This window comes from Pinus tabuliformis, chromosome X (assembly GCF_031772625.1).
Source record: "Pinus tabuliformis cultivar Carrire ecotype Pingquan chromosome X, CPIR1, whole genome shotgun sequence".
Lineage (NCBI taxonomy): Eukaryota > Viridiplantae > Streptophyta > Pinopsida > Pinales > Pinaceae > Pinus > Pinus tabuliformis.
The window spans coordinates 1,193,699,708-1,193,726,477 of NC_142308.1; the positions used below are offsets into that span (position 1 = coordinate 1,193,699,708).

At 40.8% G+C, this 26,770-nt stretch overlaps 1 protein-coding gene across 1 annotated transcript in view; it reads right to left on the minus strand.

Annotated features, from left to right (window-relative positions):
• LOC149144218 (uncharacterized protein C16C9.01c-like) overlaps positions 1 to 20,186 on the minus strand; it is a 37,836-nt gene extending 17,650 nt beyond the window's left edge. Inside the window, exon 1 of the mRNA XM_089449269.1 lies at positions 20,168 to 20,186. The gene's annotated coding sequence lies outside the window, so the exon portion shown is untranslated. The remainder of the gene's footprint in view (positions 1 to 20,167) is intronic.
• Positions 20,187 to 26,770: the final 6,584 nt, after the last annotated feature.

Genomic DNA, 26,770 nt, shown 5'->3' on the forward strand with positions numbered 1-26,770 from the left:
CGAGCTCTTCTCAGATAGCGATCAGGAGGATGATGTGGAGTTGGAGTGTGGTGTCGGAGATGGTGAGAGTTCAGCAAAAAGGGGACCACCACCACCACCTCCTCGAGAGGGGACATATTTTGCTCCATCAGGGGGAGTCCTTGCTTCTTTATGCCGGGTCCCCAGATTTCTGACATTGAGGATTCCAGGTACAATCCATGGGCAACGTGTCTTAGTCTTAGTTGACAGTGGGGCTACCCACAACTTCATTGATGCCCAATTAGCTCAGAGGAGGGGCATCACTACGATAGAGTTTGAGGGCTTTTCAATTCTAGTGTCTGGTGATTGTACTATGCAGTGCACTCGGTATGTCCCCACCTTGACCGTGACCATGGGGAACTAGTCCATGACAAACCACTTCTTTGTGGTAGATGTGCCAGACACCAACGTAGTCATGGGTGTCCAGTGGCTATACTCCCTTGGACGAGTTACCACGGATTGGAAGAAGTTGGAGATGGAGTTCACTGGACCAGATGGAAAACTGGTGATCCTCAGAGGCATGCATTCGTACCCACCCCACACAATGTCAGAATATAGGATGGAGGCAGATTCGCGGCATGGAGACATAGCGTGGGCAGTAGAGCTAAGGATCTCAGAGGATGGGAGACAGACCCAGTCACCACCCCCAGATATACAGGCACTATTAGATAGATACTCAGTGGTATTTGGGGACATTCCACTAGAGCAGCCACTAGACAAGGGATTCGATCATTCCATTGAGTTGGAGTCAGGTGTGCAGGCAATGATTACCATCCCTTATAAGCACCCCAAGGCTTATAAGGACGAGATTGAGCAGGCCATCAAAGAGTTGTTGGCATTGTTCCACATCAGGCTGAGTTCCAGTCCCTTTGCTTCTTTAGTAGTGCAGGTGAAGAAGAAGGATGTGACCTTGCGCATGTGCATCGATTACCGGGCGCTCAACAGGATGACATTGAAGAATCAGTACCCCATACCCCGCATTGATGAGTTGATGGATGAACTTAGAGGAGCCAAGTACTTCTCTAAGATAGATCTGTGTTCGGCGTACCATCAGATTAGGGTGAGGGATCAGTAGATCCCCAAGACAGCCTTCCTATGTCGTTATGGACACTTCGAGTTTTTGGTCATGCCCTTTGGCTTGACCAACGCCCCGACCACCTTCCAGTCATGTATGAACCATGTGTTCCAGAGGCAATTGACGAGGTTTGTATTGGTGTTTTTTGATGACATACTAAAATACAATAGGACTTGGGAGGAGCATCTCCAACACCTGGAGGAGGTGCTACGTATTTTGGAGGAACAACAGTGTTATGCCAAACTATCCAAGTGTGAGTTTGGCCTGACTGAGATGCTCTACTCGGGGCACATTATTGGCGCAAACGGAGTGAAGGTACATGAAGAGAAAATGTTGGAATTTCTAAGTTTGACACGTTAGAAGCCCTTCATGCACTTTACTGATTTATTCCTACCTACTTGTTCTGTTAATTAACAAGTTATTTACCATGTAAACACTAGAAATAAATACAAGTACATGCTCAACACATTACAGATCATCAACTGAAGGAAATAGAAACAAGCACACAAGTGACACCGTTATTTTTGGACTAATATCCCCAGAAAAACCCAATGCGGGAAAACCGGTGTAGCTATATGAGGGTTTGATTTATTAAGAAGTTTCAGAATACCATCTAGGTGCCAAATCTGGCTCCCTCAACAGAGAAAAATCCCGGCAGTAGTACTTCTCTACTCGGAAGCAGATATTCCGACTGAAACCCTGGATAAACACTCCGACAGCTCCACAGCTCCAATCTGCCCCACGAAACCCCAACGTCATCCTCTAGGGACTGCGTTAGCCTCTCTTTGGCCCAGCGTTTGCCCGGTGTCAGCCTTTGGACGCACTACGTCAACCCTCTGGTCCTCTGCATCACCCACGCTAGCCCTCTGAGGCACTGGGCAGCTCTTGGCTGCCTCTGCATGAGCCCTTGGCTGGTTTTGCGTCCCTCTCTCCAACTACTGCGCTGATCCTCCCAGTGCTATCTCTGCCTCCTTGCTTCTATATTCACTGCCCCTCAACGGCAACTCTAATCACTCTCTCAACTTTCTCAGCAAACCCAACCCCATAAAGTCGAAATCTTGATCTCTTAGTGTGTTCTCCAAGTGACCCTCAAGCCTCCTCTTATACTTTTCTCGTTGACAAATCAATGGTCGAGATTAAGTCCCTAATCAACGGCTAAGATTAGATCTGGCTTGATCCATGACTTTTGGACCATTCTAACACAGTTTTATATTAATTCACATTAATATTTTAATTTCCCTAAGTTTAGACTTAGGGATAGACTTAGGGACTCCATTAAAAATATTAATTATTTTAATATCTTCCAAACTGTTTAGAATCTACCCAAACCCTTTTTGGGTATTAGAGATCTCATGTGCCTTAGCCTCTCCACCAATTTTCGTGGCTACAGCCTACAGCACATCCGATGCTACCCCAAATCAACACTCCCTCTTAGCGAGGACTGTGCTCTAGTAATACTCCTCATTGAGCATCACTCTGATCATCCGACATCAATCCATGTGTTGATGCTAGGCCTGCTGCCCAACATCCTCTGCACTACTGCATTATGTATTGCTACCCATGGCCCTGCCACTACCACTGTTGCATCCGTACTGCAACTCCCTCTGCATCCGTGTTGCTGCCCATGGCCTTGCCACTACCAATGATGCATCTGCATTGCAACCCCTCTCGTCATGCTGCACCGTGCTACCCATAGCACTACCACTACTAACTGCTACACTACAACTCATTTACTAAGAAGTAAGTAACTGATCTCCCAATTCTGACATCTCCATCAGGCTAGAAACACTCCTGATGCTGAAGCTCCCTCTGTCACTGACAAGTGCTCCCTCTCTAACCTCTGCGCTCCTGCAACAACTTTGTGCATCTCGCACCGTTGCACACCTCTCTGTGCCATCTTGCACTGGTGCAACACTCCCGTGCTTCTCGCACTGTTGCCTCACTCTGTCTTGGGAATCCTGCACTACTCTGTTGCTCCATCCGCATCCGTCTCTACCGACATCCGCCAATCCTGCTACTCCTTTTTGGGGCTCCCGTGGCAAGGTATAATCCAAGAGGTTAGGTACCTAGAGGATCCTGCCCCTCATTGCCTGTAGTCCATTTGACTACAGCTCGATGTCTCCCCACTACCTCTCAAGTGGTGTGTGTGCACTCATGGCACAGTCATCGTCTATCTCCACTTCCTTCTCTGCCCTTGCTGGTGCTGCCTTGGTCTCGAAGGCCCCTCCCTTGCTCTTCTTCCTTGGACACTGGGTCGCATAATGACCCAACTCCCCACAGTGGAAGCGTTTGACCTTAGAGAGGTCCTTCTTCTTCTCTTTCTCCTGCTTTCCCTCAGATGCTAGGGCAACATCCTCCTCCTCCTCCTTCTTGATTCTGATCCCCTTGCTGCTGCTTCCCGCCTTGCTCAGCCTTCTGATCTCTTCTTGGCGAAGAGCAGCCCACATTTCCTCCCAATCTGGAAGGGTTGCCCTGCCCAGTATGCTCTAGACAAACACCTCCCAGTCTTCTGAGACTGCGTTCAGGGTTGTTCTCACCATCAATTCTGGATCCGACGTTGCCCCTATGGAAGTCAGCTGATCCTAGATCTCCTTCAATCGACCGAGGAATGGGTCGATCTATTCTCCCTTCTGCATCTGGTATGATCGCAACTGATTTTCTAGTAGCATCTTCCTCTGCACGAAAGTATGTTGATACAACTTGGTCAGGACCTCCCACATCTCCCGTGTCGTATTCTTCTCGGCAATATGTGGTACTATATGATCCTTGACACCGTCAAGGATGATACTGTTAGCCCTCACCATTGCATCCTCATACCTGTCGTTATCAGCCGGATCAACTGGGATAGTTATCGTCCTCAAGGCGAAGTGCTTGACACGATTCCTGTCTAGTATGGATAAGATTCTGGCCTTCCAGACTACGAAGTTTGAGGCTCCTTCTAGTCTGTCCTAGTCTCTTACTCCATATAGTGCCATTTCACTGCTCCTCTACTCCCCTCCTTGAAGTTCTAGGTATGACTCCCTCTGAGCCTCAATTTCCCTCCTAGAAACCCTTCTGCCAATGTTGAGATGCCACTCTCCAATCGTCTATGCAACTGCAACACTGATCTAGATTTCCTGGCTAGAAATCCACCTTGGCAGCAACTCCCTCTACCTTGGCCTTGCCTTGTTAGGTATTATTCTGACTACAGTACCCCACCAGCTTCACTCTGCAACTTACCCACAGCCTCCTAAACCCCAGCAAACTGAAGGTTAGAGCTCCTAGGCTCTGCACAATCCCAACACTGGCAAATCAACCTCCTCAACCAACTGTGTCAACCCTCTTGGCCTCTGCGTGGCTCTACATGAGCCTACCTTTGCCTCCCTCAGCCTTTGCGCTGCCTCTTCCTGGCTCAATCTTGATGACGCAAGCACTGCGCCACCCCTTCCTTGCTACTACTCTGCTAGGAACAACTTCTGTCACTCGGGACAACTGTTTTCTGTTGCTGCTTCTCTATTCGGCTAATGTCCTCAGTTCTCCTGTGATCTGCAACCTCACTCTGATACCATGTTGGAATTTCTAAGTCTGACACGTTAGAAACCCTTCATGCACCTTACTGATTTATTCCTACCTACTTGTTCTGTTAATTAACAAGTTATTTACCATGTAAGTACTAGAAATAAATACAAGTACATGCTCAACACATTATAGATCATTAACTGAAAGAAATAGAAACAAGCACACAAGTGACACCGTTATTTTTGAACTAATGTCCCCGGAAAAATCCAATGCAGGAAAACCGGTGCAACTATCTGAGGGTTTGATTTATTAAGCAGTTTCAGAATACAATCTGGGCGCCAAATCCAGCTCACCCAATAGAGAATAATCCCAGTAGTAGTACCTCTCTACTCGGAAGCAGATATTCCGACTGAAACATCGGATAAACACTCCGGCAACTCCACAGCTCCAATCTGCCCCACGAAACCCCAGTGCCAGCCTCTAGGGACTGCGTCAGCCTCTCTTTGGCCCAGCATTAGCCCAGCATCACTCTGGCTTAGCCTGCATCAGCCTCTCGAGGCACTACGTCAGCCCTCTAGCCCTCTTTGTCACCCACGTTGGCCCTCTGAGGCACTGCGTAGCTCCTGGCTACCTCTGGGTGAGCCCTTGGCTGGTTCTGCGTCCCTCTCTCTGGCTATTGCGTTGATCCTCTCGGTGCTATCTCTGCCTCTCTGCTTCTGTATTCACTGCCCCTCAGCTGCAAGCCTGCAACTCTGATCACTCTCTCAACTTTCTCAGCAAACCCAGCCTTAGAAAGTCAAACCTTGATCTCTTGGTGTGTTCTCCAAGTGACCCTCAAGCCTCCTCTTATACTTTTCCTATTGACAAATCAACGGCTGAGATTAAGTCCCTAATCAATGGCTAAGATTATGGCTTGATCCATGACTTTTGGACCATTCTAACACAGTTTTATATTAATTCACATTAATATTTTAATTTCCCTAAGTTTAGACTTAGGGACTCCATTAAAAATATTAATTATTTTAATATCTTCCAAATTGTTTAGAATCTGCCCAAACCCTTTCTGGGCATCGGAGATCTCATGTGCCTTAGCCTCTCCAGCAATTTTTGTGGCTAAAGCACATCCGATGCTACCCCAAATAAATAGAAAATATGGGCTATTCGAGACTGGTCGGTACCTAGGGATGTGACAGTGCTGAGACGCTTCTTGGGCATCTGCACATATTACCAAAAGTTTGTCAAGGGATTTTCGCAGTTAGCAGCTCCCCTCACGGATTTTTGTAGTTAGCAGTTGGAAAAAATGAGAGGGGGGTGAATCAATATTTCTTTTCAATTGTTAACCAGTTAGATTCTAAACAATTTAAAATCAAAGAAATGAATAATTTTATTATTGAAATAAGAAGGACAAATGATCCTTTTACACATGAAGGTGTACAATGATTGCCAAGCACCAACTTGGACTTAATGAGACTCTGACCTCTAGGGCTTCGACCCTACCTTCACCAAGGCTCCAACCTTGAGTTTAGGGGCACCTACCCCAAGGAAACCAATCCTTCTCTGCTGCTTCACTGGACTTATTTGATCAAATGCTTCATTTAACCAATCTGCACTATTCTGCACCATCTTCAAAATTCTACACTGCGCCAAACACCAAACTATACCATTGATATGTCTTCACACTTCCCAAAAAAAATTAGCACCATAATGCACCAACTCTGCACCTTTTAATCCTCATCTCCACAGTTCTGAAATGTATTATTCACTGTTGCACCACAGAAGCAGGGATGAAATGATTTTGTCACCATAGGTTAGAGATTCATCACCAAAGAATACACTGAAGTTCGTTAGTCTTGATCCGAGGTTGTTCGAAGTCCTGAGGCTGCAATACAATTCTTGGTCCAAGGTTGTACTAAGAAAAGACATTTTGAAATCTTGTAGCTACCACAGGTCCGAGTCAAATAAAAGTTTGAGCCTCCAACTACAACTTCCTGTGGTTTGGTTCTGTTCCCAACAAGTGTTCCGAGACCAATGTCCGAGACAGCTACAGGTCCGAGTCTCTGTATAAATGTCCTATTGGAGACTACTGTGCTAGTTGTTTTCTTCCACGGGTTCAAGCCTAGGTACAGGAGTAATACATCTACTGCACCAAGGTAAAGTTCCACAGGTCCAAGGTACTCTCACTGAATTATAATTCGAATCTCCACAAATGATTATCAATCCGAGCTTCCACAGTAAAGATATATCCAATCACAGTTAGAAAGCTCCTTTTTCTGGCTGTCCGAGAAGGTATAATCTTTTGTTTGCTTATCTTCTACCTGTTCACAAGATGTGAACAAGTTTCTTATGTCTTTTCTATGTCATCCGCTTCTCATCTGTGCTTGAGGAGGAGGTCCGAGCCTATATTAATAGGATATTCTGCCCATAAACCTGAACGGACATTTCTTTTAGTGCAAGCCGACATATATAAGTTTGTGTAGGTCGGCTCCATGAACAGAGTATAATTTAACTTATAAAATCAATTTCTCTCCCGTTATTTGGAATTTCGAGACACATAATAGCTCATATGAAAGGTAAAATTATGCCCTTCAAGATGGTCTAGGTCTCATGATGATATTCTTCCTCTAAGATGGAGAAAAATATTATTTAATGTGACAGACCATTCATTAGTGCAGAAATGGAGGCAGGGCAGAATGCCTTTGAGTGTTGGGCTTCTTCATTGATTGCCTTCTTAATCATATCCTTGTCTTTTTCAACATATCATCATGTCCTTGATGTCCTTGCCTTCTTCATCACCATGTCCTTTCCTTCTTCAAAATATTGACATCAATGACAACTAGATTAACAATCTCTCCCTTTGTCATTGGATGGCAATATTTTTCTTCTCTCCCCCTTTGACATCAATGGCAAAGGAGTGCACAAGGACTCCCCCTATCGAACTGCTCCCCCTGTCATGCGGCATGTTAAGAATCAACTTAGTGTGATGCTAGAGCAATAACCCCCATCTTTTGGCGAAGATGTTCAAATGCTTCTCGAGGAAGAGGTTTAGTGAAAATATCTACAATTTGTTCCTTAGTATTGATATACTCCAACTTGATGTTTTGTTCAGCCACCTGTTCACGGAGAAAATGATACTTGATTGGTATATGTTTGGTCTTTGAGTGCATCACTGGATTTTTACTAACACTGATAGCACTTGTGTTGTCACAATAGATGGTGATTGGCTATTTAGTTTCTATGTTGACATCCTTCAAAGCTTCCTTCATCCATAGTATCTATGTACAACAATCTGCAACAGTTATATATTCGGCTTCGGTTGTGGAAAGAGATACAAATGATTTTTTTTTTTGCTGAGCCAAGATACTAGACAATCTTCCATGAAGAATGCATTTCCACTAGTACTTTTTCGATCATCCACTCTTTCAGCCCAATCAGCATCAGTGTAAGTTGTCACTATAAGAGTTATGCTTTTGGGATACCAAAGACCAAAGTCAGGAGTTCCTTTCAAGTATCTGAGAATTATTTTTACAGCCAACAAATGGGATTTCTTAGGAGTTGATTGAAATCTTCCCACCATTCCTATTGCTTGCATAATGTCGGGTCTTGTAGCAGTTAAGTATAGGAGAGCTCCAATTATTGACCTGTAAAGAGTTGCATCTACCGAGGGGGATTCATTATCTTTGCTCAATTTGCAGCGTGTGGTCATTGGTGTGCTCATAGGTGCACAGTCTTCGATTCCATATCTTTTAAGCATGTCTTTAAGATATTTTGCTTGAGATGTGAACATGCCTGCTGTGGTTTGAGATACTTGTAGTCCAAGGAAGTAAGATAATTCACCCACCATTGACATTTCAAACTCTTTTGACATATTTTGAGCAAACTCATGGCTCATCTCATCATTATTGCTAACAAAAATCAGATTATCAACATAGACAGGAGTGACTAGTAACTTATCCTCATCCATCTTCATGTAGAGATTACTTCTTCCCACCCCCTTTTTGAAGCCTTGTTGTTGTAGATAGTGATCCAATCTTGCGTACCAAGCTCTATGAGCTTGTTTCAACCCATATAATGCGTTTTTCAACTTACAAACAAAGTCTTTTCCTTCTGCTAGATCAAACCCTTCCGGTTGCTCCATGTAGACTTCTTCCTTGAGTGCCCCATTTAGTAATGTTGATTTTACGTCCATTTGATAGACTTTGAATCCTTTTGAGCAAGCAAATGCCAAGAACATCCTTATAGCTTCCATACAAGCTACCAATGCAAAGGTTTCTTCAAAGTCGATTCCTTCAATTTGTGAATAACCTTTACAAACAAGTCTTGCCTTATTTCTGATGATTTGTCCATCTTCATTCATTTTGTTTTTGAACACCCAATTGGTTCCAATTATGTTTTTATCCTTTGGACGAGGTACCATCTCCCATGTCTCATTCTTCTCAATTTGAAACATTTCTTCTTCCATGGCTTCCACCCAATGACGATCCTTGCTTGAGTAAATGTAATTGGTTCTATCATAGATAGGAGAGAAACATCATTTTTCCTTGGTGTACTTGTCATCCTTCTTCGGGTTTGTATCCCCTCATCTACATTTCCAATAATCTGCTCTTCCGGGTGATGTTTTTGGAGGAATTTCAATTTTGAAGGAGTTTGAGATGGTTCTTTCTCCTTTTGTTTTTCTTGATCTTTTTCCTCTTTTTCAAGTTCTTTTTTTTTTCAATGAGGGGGTCAACTTCATGATCTTCAATTTCCTTTTCTAGAAGGGATTCATCAATCTTCACATCAAGGCTTTCCACTATTTTCCATAGTCAATTATTGTAGCACTTGTAAGCTTTGCTCCTAATAGAATATCCAAGGAATATTCCTTCGTCAACCCAAGAATCAAATTTTCTTGGTGAGTCATTATTGATTTTTATGAAGCATTTGCTTCCAAAAATCCTGAAGTATTTTACTGAAGCAGGTCTTCCTTTCCATAATTCATAAGGAGTCTTCTCATTATTTGGTCTTAGATGAGTTCAATTCAAGGTATAAACTGTTGTCCTAATTGCTTCTCTCCAAAATTTTGGCTACAAGTCAACGGCTAGTAACATTGTTCTTGCCATTTCTTGAACAATTTGGTTTCTTCTTCCAACTACCCCATTTTGCTTGGGTGTTCTAGCAGTAGAGAGTTCTCTTTCAATTCCATGTACTTTACAGAATTCATCAAATTCTTTTGATATGAATTCTCCCCGTCTATTCATTCTAAGACATTTAATCTTAGAATCCTTTTCATTTTCTACAAGAGCTTTAAGGTTCTTAAAACATTCAAATGCTTCGGATTTATATTTTATGAAATATACCCACATCATTCTAGTATAGTCATCAACGAATAAAGCAAATTACCTTTATCCTTGGAGCGTTGGAGTTCTAGTTGGTCCACATAAATCAGCATCAATGATCTCCAAAGGTTTTGATGTAGAGAACTCCTTGGTCTTGTGGCTGGTTCTAGTTTTCTTTCCATGTTGACATGGACCACATACAGCTTGATTTGGCTTGAACAACTTTGGAATGTCTCGCACTGCATTAATCTTGATGATATTAATCAAGTTATCAAAACTTGTATGTCTCAGTCGCTTGTGCCACAGGCAACTTTCATCTGTTTGACTTAGGTAACATTTATCTTCTTGAATTTTGTTCAAAATGTAGACTTGCTTATTTCACAATTTTTAGTGCTAAAGACAACATTATGTCTTTGATCATAGAGTTGGCTAACACTCAAGAGATTGTGTTTGAGTCCGTCTACCAGCAAAGCATTTTGAGCCTTTCCTTTTCCATTAATGAGGGTAACGGTTCCCTTTTCAGCGATTTTGGCAGAGCCACTTCCAAAGGATACATTTCCTTCCATTTTGTTCAATGAGACAAACTTCCTTTTGTCACCTGTCATATGTCTGGAGCACCCACTATCCAAAAACCAATGATTTTCATCACTGTGAGCACATAGAGCTAGGCCACATTTATCCGTATTGGGATTCCATCTTTTGCTTCTCTTCTTTTGAGGGGGCAATTTTGTTCATTATGTCCATTATCATTACACAATGAGCAAGTTGGATCAAATTTGGCCAAAGGATCAAAAGAGTTGTAGGTCTTGATGTTAAAATTGGCAACTAGGGCCAAACTCCATGTGCGTCATCTTATTTATGGCAGCTGATATTTTTCTTGGATTTCTCTCTCCGCGAGGTGTAGGATTGATCTAAAGATCATCTGATTCCAACATGTATTTATGGAGATATGAATTTATTTGTGTTATTGACAATTTGTCAAGGTTGGTCAGCAAGCAAATAACCCCCAACTCAACCTCAACGTTGCATTATAAATAGAGGAGACCTCAAGTCATTTGAGGCACACACACATCTCTCATGATCTCTCTCCACTTGTTTGGGTTTGGTGGCAAGAGAGGTCAAGTGGGAGACCTAGCCGCAGTCCTAAAGAAGGAGATCTAACCGTAGTCCTAGAGAGGAGATCTAGCCCTAGCCGCAGACCTAAAAGGAGCCATAGCCATAGTCACAAGCAAGCCCTATACGCAGTCAAAAGGAAGCCCTAATACGTAGCAAAAAGGAAGGCCTGATCCGCAGCAAAGGAAGGCTCCTATCCATAGCAAGAGGGAGGCCCTAAACCGCAACAAGAGTATGCCCTAGCCACAGCAAGGAGCATTTAGCGTGTGTAAAATAAGGTTGTTCTGAAGCCATTTCAAGAAGACCATGAGGCTGTTTAGGAGGGCCAAGTTAGAGGAGCTAAGGATCAAATCTGTTGGGGTATCATTGGAGGGACAAGGATAAGGTTTATGCTGCCTAGAAGCTACAGGAAGACAGTGTTAGGCCACAGGACATAACACCACAGTCAAGTATTGCGTAGGGGTGTTTGAGGGCTTATATATGCCCCGACCAATAGCGTAACACAAGAGTTGTCTTGTGAGGCAACATCACAAATATTAAAGGCTGTTTTGATGACTGTTGGAGGATTGTTACAGTAGTGCTTGATGCCCTAACTAGTCATCATGATGATAGCAACAAAACTATTCTTGACTGTGTGAAGGATAAGGTCTGAGGCAGTGACAGCTAGTACAGCTAGAGGTTGTGTTAAGAGTAGTCTAGGGTGGAGGGAACCTTTGGAAGGCAACTGGCATCAGAGCAGGGTCTCCAAGGTAAACCTCAATCCTAAAAGGACTTATCTCCTGACTGTGTGGTGGATCTAAGGCTATAGGACAACTAACCACTGTACTAACATGTTGCAGCAATATTATGTCGAAGGTTTCTAGATTGATGATCTCCTAAAAGGGTATGCTCCAACACTCTTAGTGATAGGTTGAAGACTGTCATGAGAATTTAGGGTTGCATCTTTGAGCAGTCATCATTAGCAGAATGATGGAGTTTCCACTGTTGTCATAAATATCAGTTTTGTATATTTGTACTATCTCTCTCTGTTGAACTATTGAAGAATATAAGAAGAATTGATCAAGGGTTTCCCCACATTGGGTTTGTCCTTGGCTCGTGCCACATCTTCTGTCCTCTTGTCTTGGCTTGTCTTCTACTGTTTATGTTTATGTTCTATCTGCATTTTACTATCATGCTAATATGATTGCTAATCTGAACATTGATAATGGGTTAACAAGAAAATTGAAGTAAATTGCTCTTAAGCATAGAACATATCAAAAATTAACATGGTATCAGAGCTGAGGTGAAGACAAAGCCCAAGCAAGAGTGAAAGAGCAATCACCGAAGACAGTTAGAAAGGACAAAAGGCTCAATGGGTTTTGTTGTTGCACAGAGTGTCTAGGCACCGCGACAATGCTCAAATCGGGGGCTGTCACCCTGATGCCCGATCTCTCTGTTTAAGTTGTCTCCCTATAGCAAGCTAAGGGGGGTGGACCCTACGAGATGAAGGAGAACCAGCTGGGAACCAACCGGCTCAAAAGACACAACGAGGCAATCAAATACTTGATTAAATCTTAGCGATGATTTAGATTCAATTTTAAATGATTAATACCAGTGCCTTATGGAGTTAATGAAAACCAAGTAATTGATTAGCTACTGTTGCTAATGAAAAAATTAACAATTGCTTGAAAATATTTGCAAAATATCTAACATGTGACGAGCATCAAATAATTCAAGCAAAATGATCAATTGCACAATCACTTAACAGTGTTCCAACAATTAAATTTCTAAAGTTTAAATATTTGAAACAATAATGAAATTTAAATGCTTACTAATTTCAATCCTAGAAATAAAAGATTTATGCTTGGAGAGCCCAAATCTAGAAAAAATTCACCACTTTCAATAGTTAATCCTAAAATATTGAAATTTAAGCATATTTAACTATAGTAAAATGACAAATACCAAGAAAAAATTGTTGTTAGATCTTTCCTCAGCACCCAAAAAAAAAGACACCAAAATGAATTTCAAGTTTAACAATTCCTTGGGTGAATTCTTCAACATGCTACGCAAGACTAAATGCAAGAAATGATCAACAAATGATTTTTAATTTTAAACATGACCAAACATATCCAATTCGCTCAAAAATTTAAATGTTGTTGGACCTTTTGAAATTATATATATATTAAATAAAATGAATCTAAATCTAAATAAAACAAATAAAACTCAAATCTAAATCTAAATAAAAATCTAACTTCTTCTTCTTCTTTTTTTCTTTTTTTTTTCAAATTTTTATTGATTTTAAATCAAAATAAGACAAAGAAAAATAAAAATGAAACAAATTAACACAAAATTGAACTATATGCAAATTTATGCCTAATGGAAAATATAATTAAAAGGAACTAATCTTAAGCTAACACCATGGAATCATACGATGAAATAGAAAAAGAAAACCTAACTTAACAAAATAAAAATTGAAATGCTAAATCCTAAACCAAATTATACGTAACAAAAAAAACTAAAATTAAAATGTCTAACCCTAAACCCTACCCACGCATAAAATCTTCATTTGTTTTATTGTGTGTGTATGAGGTGAGCCTGACGAGGCTAGGGAGCTAAGAACGAGCTAGAAACAGGTAGCAGGTTGGAGACAAATAGCAGTGGACGCAGGGTTGTGGAAAGGCAGCTCAGGTAGCAGCAAATGAGTGGAGCAACTTGAGAAGGATCAAGGTTAAAGGGAAACGATGGCAGCTAGGGAACAAGGGAGAGCATGCAACCATAGAAGAAAACACGCAGGTCTGATGAGGAGCAGTAATGACTGCGTGGAGGAGACGAAAACTTGAATGAAGGCTACGATGAAGGTTCAATGGATTTGTTTGTAAGTTTGGAGGTCGATTGGACGCAGATCTGGAGCTCGTATGGCAGCGAAAGGAAGTTGCAGGCTTGCGGGAGAAGACTCAGGTTGCCGGAGGAAAGACTGCCCACTGTTTGGGTAACTTGATGACAGACAGAGATAGCTATGTGGGGATTTGATTGGGAAGATGGATGAGGAACTGTGTAGGGAGCCCGGCGGGTAGTGGCAGATGGAGGTGTGGCAACAGATGAGGGAGGATGCAAGGATATGCAGTTGTGGAAGAGCTGGACGTGATGGGTATGCAATGTCAGAGAGATGCGTAGAAGGAAAAATGCGTGGAGGAGAAAAAAGGGCTTTGGGTTTGAGGAAACTCAGAGAAGGAACCCGCATGGAGAGAAAGCACGGATATATGGCAGCAGCAAGGCCTGTGGGCCTTAAAAAAAAATCGAATTCTTTCTCCAGCAATGAAACCCCGGGCGGTAGCACTGTACACCTGAAAAAAACTGATTCTGAGGCCAGATCTTACCCTCTAGGGCCTAGATCTGGCTTCAAAATTGAACTTCACCTTCAGATCTGCAACCTGTAATGACAAAAACAAAATACCCAGAAACAATATGTACAATGATGAAATTAAAAAAAGCCAAATAACCAGTTAAATAATTACAGTAATTACAAACTGAAAGCTCTAAATAGCCAGATCTATCATTATGCTACACATTTTTTTTAAAATTTATGATTTAAAGTGAGGTGCTTCAGAGAAAACCCTTCATGCATCAACAATGAAATTTTTAATGATAAGCCCGGGATCAAATCAAACTGGGCTCTTCAGGAAATGCTAATCGGGAGTTGGCTGGTCCAACTGAAAACTTCCTCGAATGTCTGATGATTTCAAAATCAAGGATTTTCTGCACAGCTCAATTCAATCATTAACGTAGAGAGAGAAAAAGACAATAAAATTCAGATTTAATGGACATACCTGTCATTACATTCAGAATTTAAACTACCATTCAAACCCTAGTGCTCAAGCAAGATACTTGTGCTTAAACCACTCTTTAGAAAGCTATTACCAATGGCTCAAAATGAAATCTATGCATGAAAATAACACATCTTACAGCGTTCCCACGAAGAGTAACACCGGCAGAGATTAACTCCAAAGTCTTTATTTATTGCTAAAAAGAAAAGTTTACAAGAGAGCTTTCACTTAGCACACGATCACAAGATCGGATGATCTCAAATGACAACTGACGCCCTATTTAAAGATAAATTTCCCAACGACTAGTTCGAGTGATCCTTATCAAAGCGATCTCGACCGTTGATGAGGATCAAAATTTCTTTTAATCTCATCTGTCGAAATTTTAAATATTAAGGAAATTTCAAAATTTTCAATTAAATGCATTTTAATATCAAAACTTTGACTTTGACTTAACCCTAAGGACCTAAGACATAAAATTTAGCAAAATAATCAATTAACCTTAGTCCCCGGACTAGTTAAGATTTAATTTTTTAAAGTATCCACGAATTTTACCTATGGAAAATTTAAATTTACCTAGGACCTAGGACCTAGGACCTATGAGGGGATAAATTACTTTTCTAAGCCTCAGGACATTTTACATCATGAATTTTTTACATTTTTTACATCTCAAGGGGGGGAAACCCATTTCTGCGACACAAATATAATCTAGCATATCAAGCAATTTGTAATAAAATAACCTAACCAAATGGTTAGGATTATTCCCAAATTACTTTGACATAGACTCGATCTAACACACTAGGACTCCCCTAACATTCTGGTGACAAACTCCATTCCGGCTTTGGGGTAAGGCTGAAGGAAAACTTTGCCGATCATGGATCGGTGAGACAAAAAACCTTCCGGAATGTAGATCATCATCAAAAAATTAGGTTTACCTAGGCAATTACATACGCAACACGGATCTGTTGAGATTATTTACAATTTACACATGCAGAAAGGGTTTACAATATAATATGATCAGGCTGATGATGATAGTCAAATGACACAGACACGTTGATCAAGCGCTATCCTTTTGCGAAAAAAGGGGGTGTACTGCTATGGGTAGTTGACACGTAGTGGTCAACATCTGGCTCTACTTGGGAACACGTTGCTGCACCGTAGGAATGTGAAAATCGAAAATCTGCATTCGCGCAACACACAACCAAACATAAGTAGCGTCCATCCAAAAATCATCATATAACATTAAGCACAGGAAAGATATAAGCTCTTCATTTATTAACTATCTAGTAACATGAAAAGTAAATCTAATCCTAAAATAGAACATAAATGAAATGTTGAAATGACGAGGTGTAGGGTTAGAAATACAGAGGATGCCCCATGGCATCAGATGCATTCAATATAGTGTATATTGAGCATTTGCCTGCTTTTAGGCAAATCTGTCAGCTGCTTCTCGAATGTGACATGTCCAATCTTGCATAAAGTAGGACTTTTTCCTATCCGAAAATCAAGCTGTTTATGACCATCTGATGCATCAAATCGCTTTCTCATTCTCTTTCTCTTGTGTCTTTTCTTTGTGGAAGGCTGTATCACTGATAATGTGGAACACTCTGCTTCAAAACCATCAGATGAAGTATGTAAGATATGTGTGACATGTCTTTCTTCATTTTGCATCTGATCTTTATTGTTTTCAATTTTATCCGGGTCACCTTCAATTAACCACTTTTCAATGGAACAAATGACCTCCTCATAATAAGACGAATCTTGTTGCAGCAAATGAGGTTTCTGTTCTATTGACATCTCCTTGTTTCTTTCATCCTCTGACCGCTGTTGAAATTTCTGTACCTGTATTCTAATGGCATCCATCTGGCTAGAGTGTTCAACCTTCATAGCACTGATTTCCCTGGCATGGTCTTCCTCCATGCTTAATAACTTATTCTGAAAATATATCTGACTAGCCTCCATATCTTTTATTACTTTATCATTCTTTTCCTTTATGGTCATCAAGCAATGTTGCATAGAGTTTATCTCTTTCTTATGATTTGCTTGCATGGTAGCCAACTGATTTTTATAATCGAATGTCATGATAGTCATTTCTTCATCCATAGTTAATAACTTGTTTTGCATAGAATTAATTTCCCTATCATGATTAGCTTTCATGGTTTCCATCTCCTTATCTTGCTTTTCCAGGTGGGTGTATAAAGTTCTCATATCATTGACGTAATCAATTACAAATTTTTCTTGATTAATCTCCATATTTTTTACCAGCCACATTAGTTCTTTTGTAATTTGCTTCTAATTTTCCCTTTCATTGTCGACACTGATTTGACAATTTATCCCTATCTTCCCATTGTCATGAATTTGATCTGTAACGGTGCAAGTGGATGGCACACTCTGATATGGAGAATTGTCTTGAAATCTTTCATCAACAGCTGGATCCTTCACCAGATCACTTTCATTCTGTTGCATAATTTTAGGGGCACAAGGCGAGCTATCTTGATAACAATATCTATCTTTAAAAGCATGAACGATGTCTTGTAAAGAAGTGAAAGAATCTTCAGGACAATTATTAAGCCAATTCAAAGCATCACCCTCTAAAGAAATGGCAAATAAACGCATTTTGACATCTTCATGATCATACTAGGGAGAATTACAATATATGAGCATTATACGAGAAAACCTGCATAGATGCTTTCTAACAATGACTGAATCACCACCCGAGAACAAAGACAATTTATGAATGGCAACTTCTGGAATATCATGGAGAACATCAGTAAAATGACATGGGGTAAACGAATAATCCATGATGAATAATGAGGGACGAAATGGATGATAGATAGAGACCTCTGCTCAAGAAAATCAAGAGATGAAAGAAGTGGAGTCGCCACTTGAACATGAATGTAACTCTAGGATCCAAAAGGCAACAAACAACCGGATATAAGGGAGGGCTTCTTGTTTGAGAATAAATGAAAAGAAATGAAGTCGCCACCCAAACAAGAAATGAACCGAGAAGTCCAGGTGATTAACGAGATGATGAAAGATAGGGCGATGAAAAGATCAAAAGACGCCAGGAAAGGCTAGCCACTTGATAAGCTAATGAATGGCGGAAAAGATGAGATATGCCAAAAAATGTTGACCTTGCCAGCTCAAATGAATGATAGAAAGACGAAAGATGAATGACGAATGTCGTAAAGCACAGGCCCAATAAATCGGTCCCCGGCAACGGCGCCAAAAAATGTTGTCGCATAGAGTGTCTAGGCACCGTGACAACGCTCAGATCGGGGGCTGTCACCTTGATCCCTGATCTCTCCGTTTAAGCTGTCTCCCTACAGCAAGTTAAGGGGGTTGGACCCTACAGGATGAAGGAGAACCCGCTGGGAACCAACCGGCTCGGAAGACACAACGAGGCAATCAAATACTTGACTAAGGCTTAGCAATGATTTAGATTCAATTTTAAATGATTAATACCAGTGCCTTATGGAGTTAACGAAAACCAAGTAATTGATTAGCTACTGTTGCTAATGAAAAAATTAATGGTTGCTTGAAAAATATTTGCAAAATATCTAACATGTGACGAGCATCAAATAATTCAAACAAAACGATCAATTGCACAATGACTTAACAATGTTCCAGCAATTAAATTTCTAAAGTTTAAATATCTGAAACAATCATGAAATTTAAATGCTTACTAATTTCAATCCTAAAAATAAAAGATTTATGCTTGGAGAGCCCAAATCTAGGAAAAATTCACCACTTTCAATAGTTAATCCTGAAATATTGAAATTTAAGCACATTTAACTATAGTAAAATGACAAACACCAAGAAAAATTTGTTGTTAGACCTTTCCTCAGCACCAAAAAAAAAGACACCAAAATGAATTTCAAGTTTAACAATTCCTTAGGTGAATTCTTCAATACGCTACGCAAGACTAAATGCAGGAAATGATCAACAAATGATTTTCAATTTTAAACATGACCAAACATATCCAATTCGCTCAAAAATTTAAATGTTTTTGGACCTTTTGAAATTATATATATATATATATATATATATATATATATATATATAATGAATCTAAATCTAAATAAAACAAATAAAACTCAAATCTAAATCTAAATAAAAATCTAACTTCTTCTTTTTTTCTTTTTTTTCAAATTTTTATTCATTTTAAATCAAAATAAAACAAAGAAAAATAAAAATGAAACAAATTAACACAAAATCGAACTATATGCAAATTTATGCCTAATCGAAAATATAATTAAAAGGAACTAATCCTAAGCTAACACCATGAAATCATACAATGAAATAGAAAAAGAAAACCTAACTTAACAAAATAAAAATCGAAATGCTAAATCCTAAACTAAATTATATGTAACAAAAAAAACTAAAATTAAAATGTCTAACACTAAACCCTACCCACCCATAAAATCTTCATTTGTTTTATTGTGTGTGTATATAGGTGAGCCCCACGGCTTGGCTAGGGAGCTAAGAACGACGCAGGGGAAGACGGCAATGGAGAAACGAGGGTTGCATGAGGGAGGAGTTGCAGGTTCTGCTGCAGGTTGGAGAGCGAGGAATGGCAGTGGAAGTGTGAGGGTTCAGTGATAATCGTGGCTGCGGAAGAGGAGGGAGTAGCAACTACAGGTAGTAGCAAATGGGCAGGAAAGGCAGCTCGATGGTGGAGCAGCGTGAGAAGGATCAAGGTTAAAGGGAAACGATGGTAGCTAGGGAACAAGGGAGAGCAGGCAACCATAGAAGAAAACACGCAGGTCTGATGAGGAGCAGCAATGATTGCGTGGAGGAGTTAGAAGCTTGAATGGAGGTTGTGATGAAGGTTCAATGGATTTGTTTGTAAGTTTGGAGGTCGATTGGACGCGGATCTGGAGCTCGTATGGCAGCGAAAGGAATCTACAGGCTTGCGGGAGAAGACTCAGGTTGCCAGAGGGAACACTGCCCACTCTTTGGGTAACTTGATGAGAGACGGAGATAGCTACATGGGGATTCAATTGGGAAGATGGATGAGGAACTGCGCAGGGAGCCTGTTGGGTAGTGGCAGATGGAGGTGTGGCAATGGATGAGGGAGGACACAGGGATATGCAGTTGTGGAAGAGCTTGATGTGATGGGTATGCAATGTCAGAGAGATGCGTGGAAGGAAAAATGCGTGGAGGAGAAAAAAGGGTTGTGGGTTTGAAGAAACTCAGAGAAGGAACCCGCATGGAGAGAAAGCACAAATATATGGCAGCAGCAAGGCCTATGGGCCTTAAAAAAAAATTCAAAATTTTTCTGCAGCAATGAAACCCCAGGCAACAGCATTGTACACCTACAAAAAATTGATTCGGAGGCCAAATCTTACCCTCCAGGGCCTAGATCTGACTTCAAGATTGAACTTCACCTTCAGATCTGCAACCTGCAATGACAAAAACAAAATACCCAGAGACAATATATACAATGATGAAATTAAAAAAAATACTAAAAAACCAGTTAAATAATTACAGTAATTACAAACTGAAAGCTCTAAATAGCCAGATCTATCATTATGCCACACATATTTCTTTTTAAATTTATGATTTAAAGTGAAGTGCTTCAGAGAAAACCCTTCATGCATCAACAATGAAATTTTTAATGATAAGCTTGGGATCAAATCAAACTGGGCTCTTCAGGAAATGCTAGTCGGGAGTTGGCTGGTCCAACTAAAAACTTCCCTGAACGCCCGATGATCTCAAAATCAAAGATTTCCTGAACAGCTCAATTCAACCATTAACATAGAGAGAGAAAACGACAATAAAATTCATATTTAATGGAGATACCTGCCATTACATTCAGAATTTAAACTACTATTCAAACCCTAGTGTTCAAGCAAGATACCTGTGCTTAAACTACTCTTTAGAAAGCTATTGCCAATGGCTGAAAATGAAATCTATGCATGAAAATAACACATCTTACAGCATTCCCATGAAGAGTAACACCAGCAGAGATTAACCCCAAAGTCTTTCTTTATTGCTAAAAAAAAGTTTACAAGAGAGCTTTCACTTAGCACACGATCAGAAGATTGGATGATCTCAAATGACAATTGACCCCCTATTTAAAGATAAATTTCCCAACGGCTAGTTCAAGTAATCCTTGTCAAAGTGATCTGGACCGTTGATGAGGATCAAAATTTCTTTTAATCTCATCCGTCAAAATTTTAATTATTGAGGGAATTTCAAATTTTTCAATTAAATGCATTTTAATATATATAAAAATTAAAATTTTACATTTATTTCCTCAAAACTTTGACTTTGACTTAACCCCAGGGACCTAAGACATAAAATTTAGCAAAATAATCAACCTTAGTCCCTGAACCAGTTAAGATTTACTTTTTTAAAGGATCCACAAATTTTACTTCTGGAAAATTTAAATTTACCTAGGAACTAGGACCTATGAGGAGATAAATTATTTTTCTAACCCTCAAGACATTTTACATCATGATTTTTTTACATTTTTTACAACTCAAAGGAGGAAAACCCATTTCTGCGACACAAATATAATCTAGCTGATCAAGCAATTTGTAATAAAATAACCTAACCAAATGGTTAGGATTATTCCCAAATTACTTTTACATAGACTCGATCTAACACACTAGGACTCCCCTAACATTCTGGTGACAAACTCCATTCCGGTTTTGGGCTAAGGCTGAAGGAAAACTCTGCCAATATGGATCGGTGAGACAAAAAACTTTCCGGAATGTAGATCGTCATCAAAAAATTAGGTTTACCTAGGCAATTACATATGCAACATGGATCTGTTGAGATTATTTACAATTTACACACGCAGAAAGGGTTTACAATATAACATGATCAGGCTGATGATGATAGTCGAACGACACGGACACGTTGATCAAGCGCTATCCTTTTGCGAAAAAGGGGGTGTACTGCTATGGGTAGTTGACACGTAGTGGTCAACAGGTTCCTCATCCCACTTCCCAGCTGAAGACAAGTTTCGTGAAAAGTCGGACTATCACGGATGGAAGATGTCTCTTGATCTAACATTGGAAAAACAAGAAGTGTTGGACTATGAGAAGGGTAAAATCCTTGAGCCTCCATCAAATGCACCAGCTATTACAAAGAACAAGTACACCAAGGGTCAAGTCAAAGCGAAGAGGATTATTAGAGATTCCATTGACAAGCGTCTGGTGGCCTACGTCTGCGATTTGAACACCTCCAAGGAAATCTATGATAGGTTGGTCAGCGTGTTCAAGGTTAGTGATGCAAATCAAATTTTTATTTCTTAAAAACAAGCTGAAGGATATTAAGAAGGGCAAAGACGAGGATATTTAATCCCACTTCTTAAGGATCACTGAGATCAAGAATGATCTTCTATCGATTGGAGAAGTCATTCCTGACAGGGAAAGTACTCTCACTACCCTTGGAGGGCTCCCACCCGAGTGGTATATATTTAGAACCACTATTCTCAATAATGATCGAATTCCCGGATTTGAAGAACTAATGTCAAGATGCATTCAGGAAGAAACAAGAATGGTGGAGCAAGAAATGCCTTCTAATAGAAGCAACCCCACTGCTTTCTCCGCTCATGCCAAAAGGAGAAATAATGCAGGGTCTAAAGGTCACTTCAATGGAAAGCCCGGATCTAAGGGTGGAAGGAAGGGCAGGTGCTTTGTTTGCAATAAGTTTGGCCACTATGCAAGGGAGTGTCCGAATAGAACGGACACATCACATGATGATGATCACAATCACTCCAGGGGCAACTTCAACAACAATGATCGAAGGAATGAAAAGTACAATGGCAAAGGAAAAAGGAATGCAGGACATCAAAGAAATGGCCGACCCTCCAAGAAAGCAAGGAACTCCAGATGAAGAATCAAATGTTGTTTCTAATAACCAAAAGGAGTATTATCTTATATCAACCCTCTCCACTACCTCTCCTCTGAACTCTTTGGGAAATTGTCTCATTGATAGTGGTGCTTCAAGGAACTTCACCGGATACAAGGAAGTGCTCTCTAATCTAATAAAGAAGGAAACAAACTTGGAGATTATTCTTGGAGAAGATGCCACCTATCACATAAAGGGTGTAGGGAATGTTACTCTTCAATTGAATCAGAGTAACACGATTCATTTACAAGAAGTTCTATATGTACCTGATCTCAAGAAGAACTTGGTGTTCATTTCGGCAATGGAAGACAAAGGTTACAAGGTGGCATTCATCGATGGAAAGGTACGTGTTTGGAAAAGGAATTTTAAAGATGCTTTTACTCTTGGGTTCAAGGTTGGCACTTTGTATCAAGTTGCAGGAAGTCCATTGGGGACCATGTCTTGTAACATATCTCTACAATCTGAACTATGGCACCAAAGGTTTGCCCATCTTCATTACAAGGCCCTACCCGATATGAGACAGATGGTGACAGGGATGCCCGAGTTCAAAGAAGAGCATGAAGGTATATATTCGGGATGTACTGAAGGAAAACTTACAAGTAATAGCAAGACCACAGATGTGGAACAACCCAAGGGGTTTGAGGTTCATGACCAGGAATCTCATATTTGCAGGTTGAAGAGAGCTTTCTATGGTTTGAAGCAAGCACCTCGAGCTTGGTGTGAAAGGATTGACATCTATCTAATGAAGCTGAGATTCACTAGGAGTGAAGTCGATCCAAACCTTTGCTTTAAGGTTATGGATGATAGACCTCTCATATTGGTACTTTATGTGGACGACCTCTTTCTAACATGTGCAGACCCTCTCATTCACTAACGTAAGAGGGAGTTGGATTCTGAATTTGAAATGAAGGACCCAGGACTGATGCACTACTTCCTAGGGTTGGAGGTCTGGCATAAGTTAGGAGAAATTTTCCTATCTCAAGGAAAATATGTTGTGAAGATATTGGAAAGATTTGGGATGATGAACTGCAAGCCTGTGACTACCCCGATGGAGCTTAACTTTAAGAAGTTATGTGATAGTGCTTCTAGACCTGAATTGGGAAATGCCCCTGAGTATCGTCAACTCATAGGAGGATTGATGTTCTTGGTGAACTCCCATCTGGATATATGTTTTGCAGTTAACACGTTGAGCCAATATATGGTTGAGCATCATTACACACATTGGATTGGTGCCAAGAATCCTTTGAGATATCTTCGGGGCACAATCACTCATGGATTGAGATACACTGTCGAAGATGTGAGGTTGCATGCTGATTGGGCAGGCAGTGTGGTGGATCGCAAGAGCACTTCTGGGTGTTGTTTCTCTTTGGTTTCTACTTTGATATCCTGGATGAGAAGGAAGCAAAAGTCGGTTGCTTTGAGCATCGCTGAGGCCGGATACATAGTTGCGAGTATGCCCTCCTGTGAAGTTGTCTGGTTGTGAAAGCTCTTCAGTGAGCTGTTTGAACATGTGTTGGATACCACCGTGATCCTTTGCGGCAACCAAAGTGGGATCCGATTGTCGATGAATCCCGTATTTCATGATTGCTCCCAGCACATAGACATCAGGTACCATTTTATTCGGGATATGGTACAGAGAGGAGCAATAAGGCTCCATCACATTGGGACTGATGTGCAGGTCGCCAATATTTTGACGAAGCCCTTAGGAAAGGTCAAATTCTTGACTTTCCGAGAACGACTAGGAGTCATGGAGAGACCCTCTCATAAGGGTCCAGTATGATATGGATATTGAGCTCTAGGAGCTCCAGGGGGCATGGGGTACTTCTTGGAGCTATGAGCAACCATAGGGTGAGTGGTTCAGCCTTCCCCTAGTGGTTTGCTATGTAGGTAGGATGAGCGTTTCATCCTTCTCCTGCTGAGACATAATCATAGGGTGAGTGGTTCAACCTTCCCCTAGTGATATGTTGTGTATAGGGTGAGTGGTTCAGCCTTCCCTTGTGATACCCCATGGCGACATGTAGGTAGGATGAGTGGTTCATCCTTCTCCTGCTGAGACATCCTACCCATGCAGTCTGGGACTCATGGGGAGTACCTCTCATCTAGCCAATGAGTAAGGAAATGAGGATAGGTACCATAGCACTACCGATGGACGCATCATGTACTACTGTACTCCCTATGCTAGGATGACCTATATTGATCCGGATCAATGGAATTGGCTTCGGGTCAGTAAGAGTGGTATGAGACATTCTCTCTCTTTGGAACTGATTTCGGATCAGTAAGAGTGGTATGAAACACCCTTTTTCATCTGGCATTGACTTCGGGTCAGTAGAGAATGGTATGATACATTCTCGATCACTTCTTCTTCTTCATAGTTTAGCAGAGCAGAGCAGTGCATTGATGGCAGAGATAGTACAGACTAGCAGATGGAATAATAGATGGAGTTTTCCCTAGTTGAGAGGGAGTGTTAAAATTGGCAACTAGGGCCAAACTCCATGTGGGTCATCTTATTTATGGTAGCTGATATTATTCTTGGATTCCTCTCTCTGAGAGGTGTAGTATTGATCTAAAGATCATCCGATTCCGACATGTATTTATGAAGATATGAATTTATTTGTGTTATTGACAATTTGTCAAGGTCGGCCAACAAACAAATAACCCCTAGCTCAACCTCAACGTTGCATTATAAATAGAGGAGACCTCAAGTCATTTGAGGCACACACACCTCTCATGATCTCTCTCCACTCGTTTGGGTTTGGTGGCAAGAGAGGTCAAGTGGGAGACCTAGTCGCAGTCCTAAAGGAGGAGATTTAGCCATAGTCCCAGAGAGGAGATCTAGCCCTAGCTGCAGATCTAAAAGGAGCCATAGCCACAGTCACAAGCAAGCCCTATACGCAGTCAAAAGGAAGGCCTAATACGCAGCAAAAAGGAAGGCCTAATCTGCAGCAAAGGAGGGCTCCTATTCGTAGCAAGAGGGAGGCCCTAAACCGCAGCAAGAGTATGCCCTAGCTACAGCAAGAAGGAGCATTCAGCGTGGGTGAAATAAGGTTGTTCTGAAGCCATTTCAGGAAGACCGTGAGGCTATTTGGGAGGGCCGAGTTAGAGGAGCTAAGGATCCGATCTGTTGGGATATCGTTGGAGGGAGAGGATAAGGTTTATGCTACCTGGAAGCTACAGGAAGACTATGTGTTAGGCCGCAGGCCATAACACCATAGTCAAGTATTGCATAGGGGTGTTTGAGGGCTTATATATGCCCAGACCAAGAGGATAACCCAGGAGTTGTCCTGTGAGGCAAAACCGCAGAGATTAAAGGTTGTTTTGATGATTGTTGGAGGATTGTTACAGTAGTGCTTGATGCCCTAACCAGTGATCATGATGACAACAAAAAAAACTATTGTTGATTGTGTGAAGGATAAGGTCTGAAGCAGTGACAGTGAGTACAGCTAGAGGTTGTGTTAAGAGCAATCTAGGGTGGATAGAACCTTTGGAAGGCAGCCTGGCATAAGAGAAGGGTCTCCAAGGTAAACCTCAGTCCTAAAAGGACTTATCTCCTGACTTTGTGGTGGATCTAAGGCTATAGGACAGCTAACCACTGTACTAACATGTTGCAGCAGTATTATGTTGAAGGTTTCTATATTGATGATCTCCTAAAAGGGTATGCTTCAACACTCTTAGTGATTGGTTGAAGACTATCATGAGAATTCAGGGCTACATCTTTGAAATGTCATCATTAGTAGAATGATGGACTTTCTACTACTATCATAAATATCAGTTTTGTATATTTGTACTATCTCTCTCTCTGCTAAACTATTGAAGAATATAAGAAGAATTGATCAAGGGTTTCCCCACATTGGGTTTGTCCCTAGCTGGTGCCACATCTTGTGTCCTCTTGTCTTGGCTTGTCTTCTATTGTTTATGTTTATGTTCTATCTGCATTTTACTATCAGGCTAATATGATTGCTAATCTGAACATTGATAATGGGCTAGCAAGAAAATTGAAGTAAATTGCTCTTAAGCATTGAACATACCAAAAATTAACACTTGATTTATCCTTGCCCTTTGAGACCACATGGTTTGTTTGTTTGATCCTT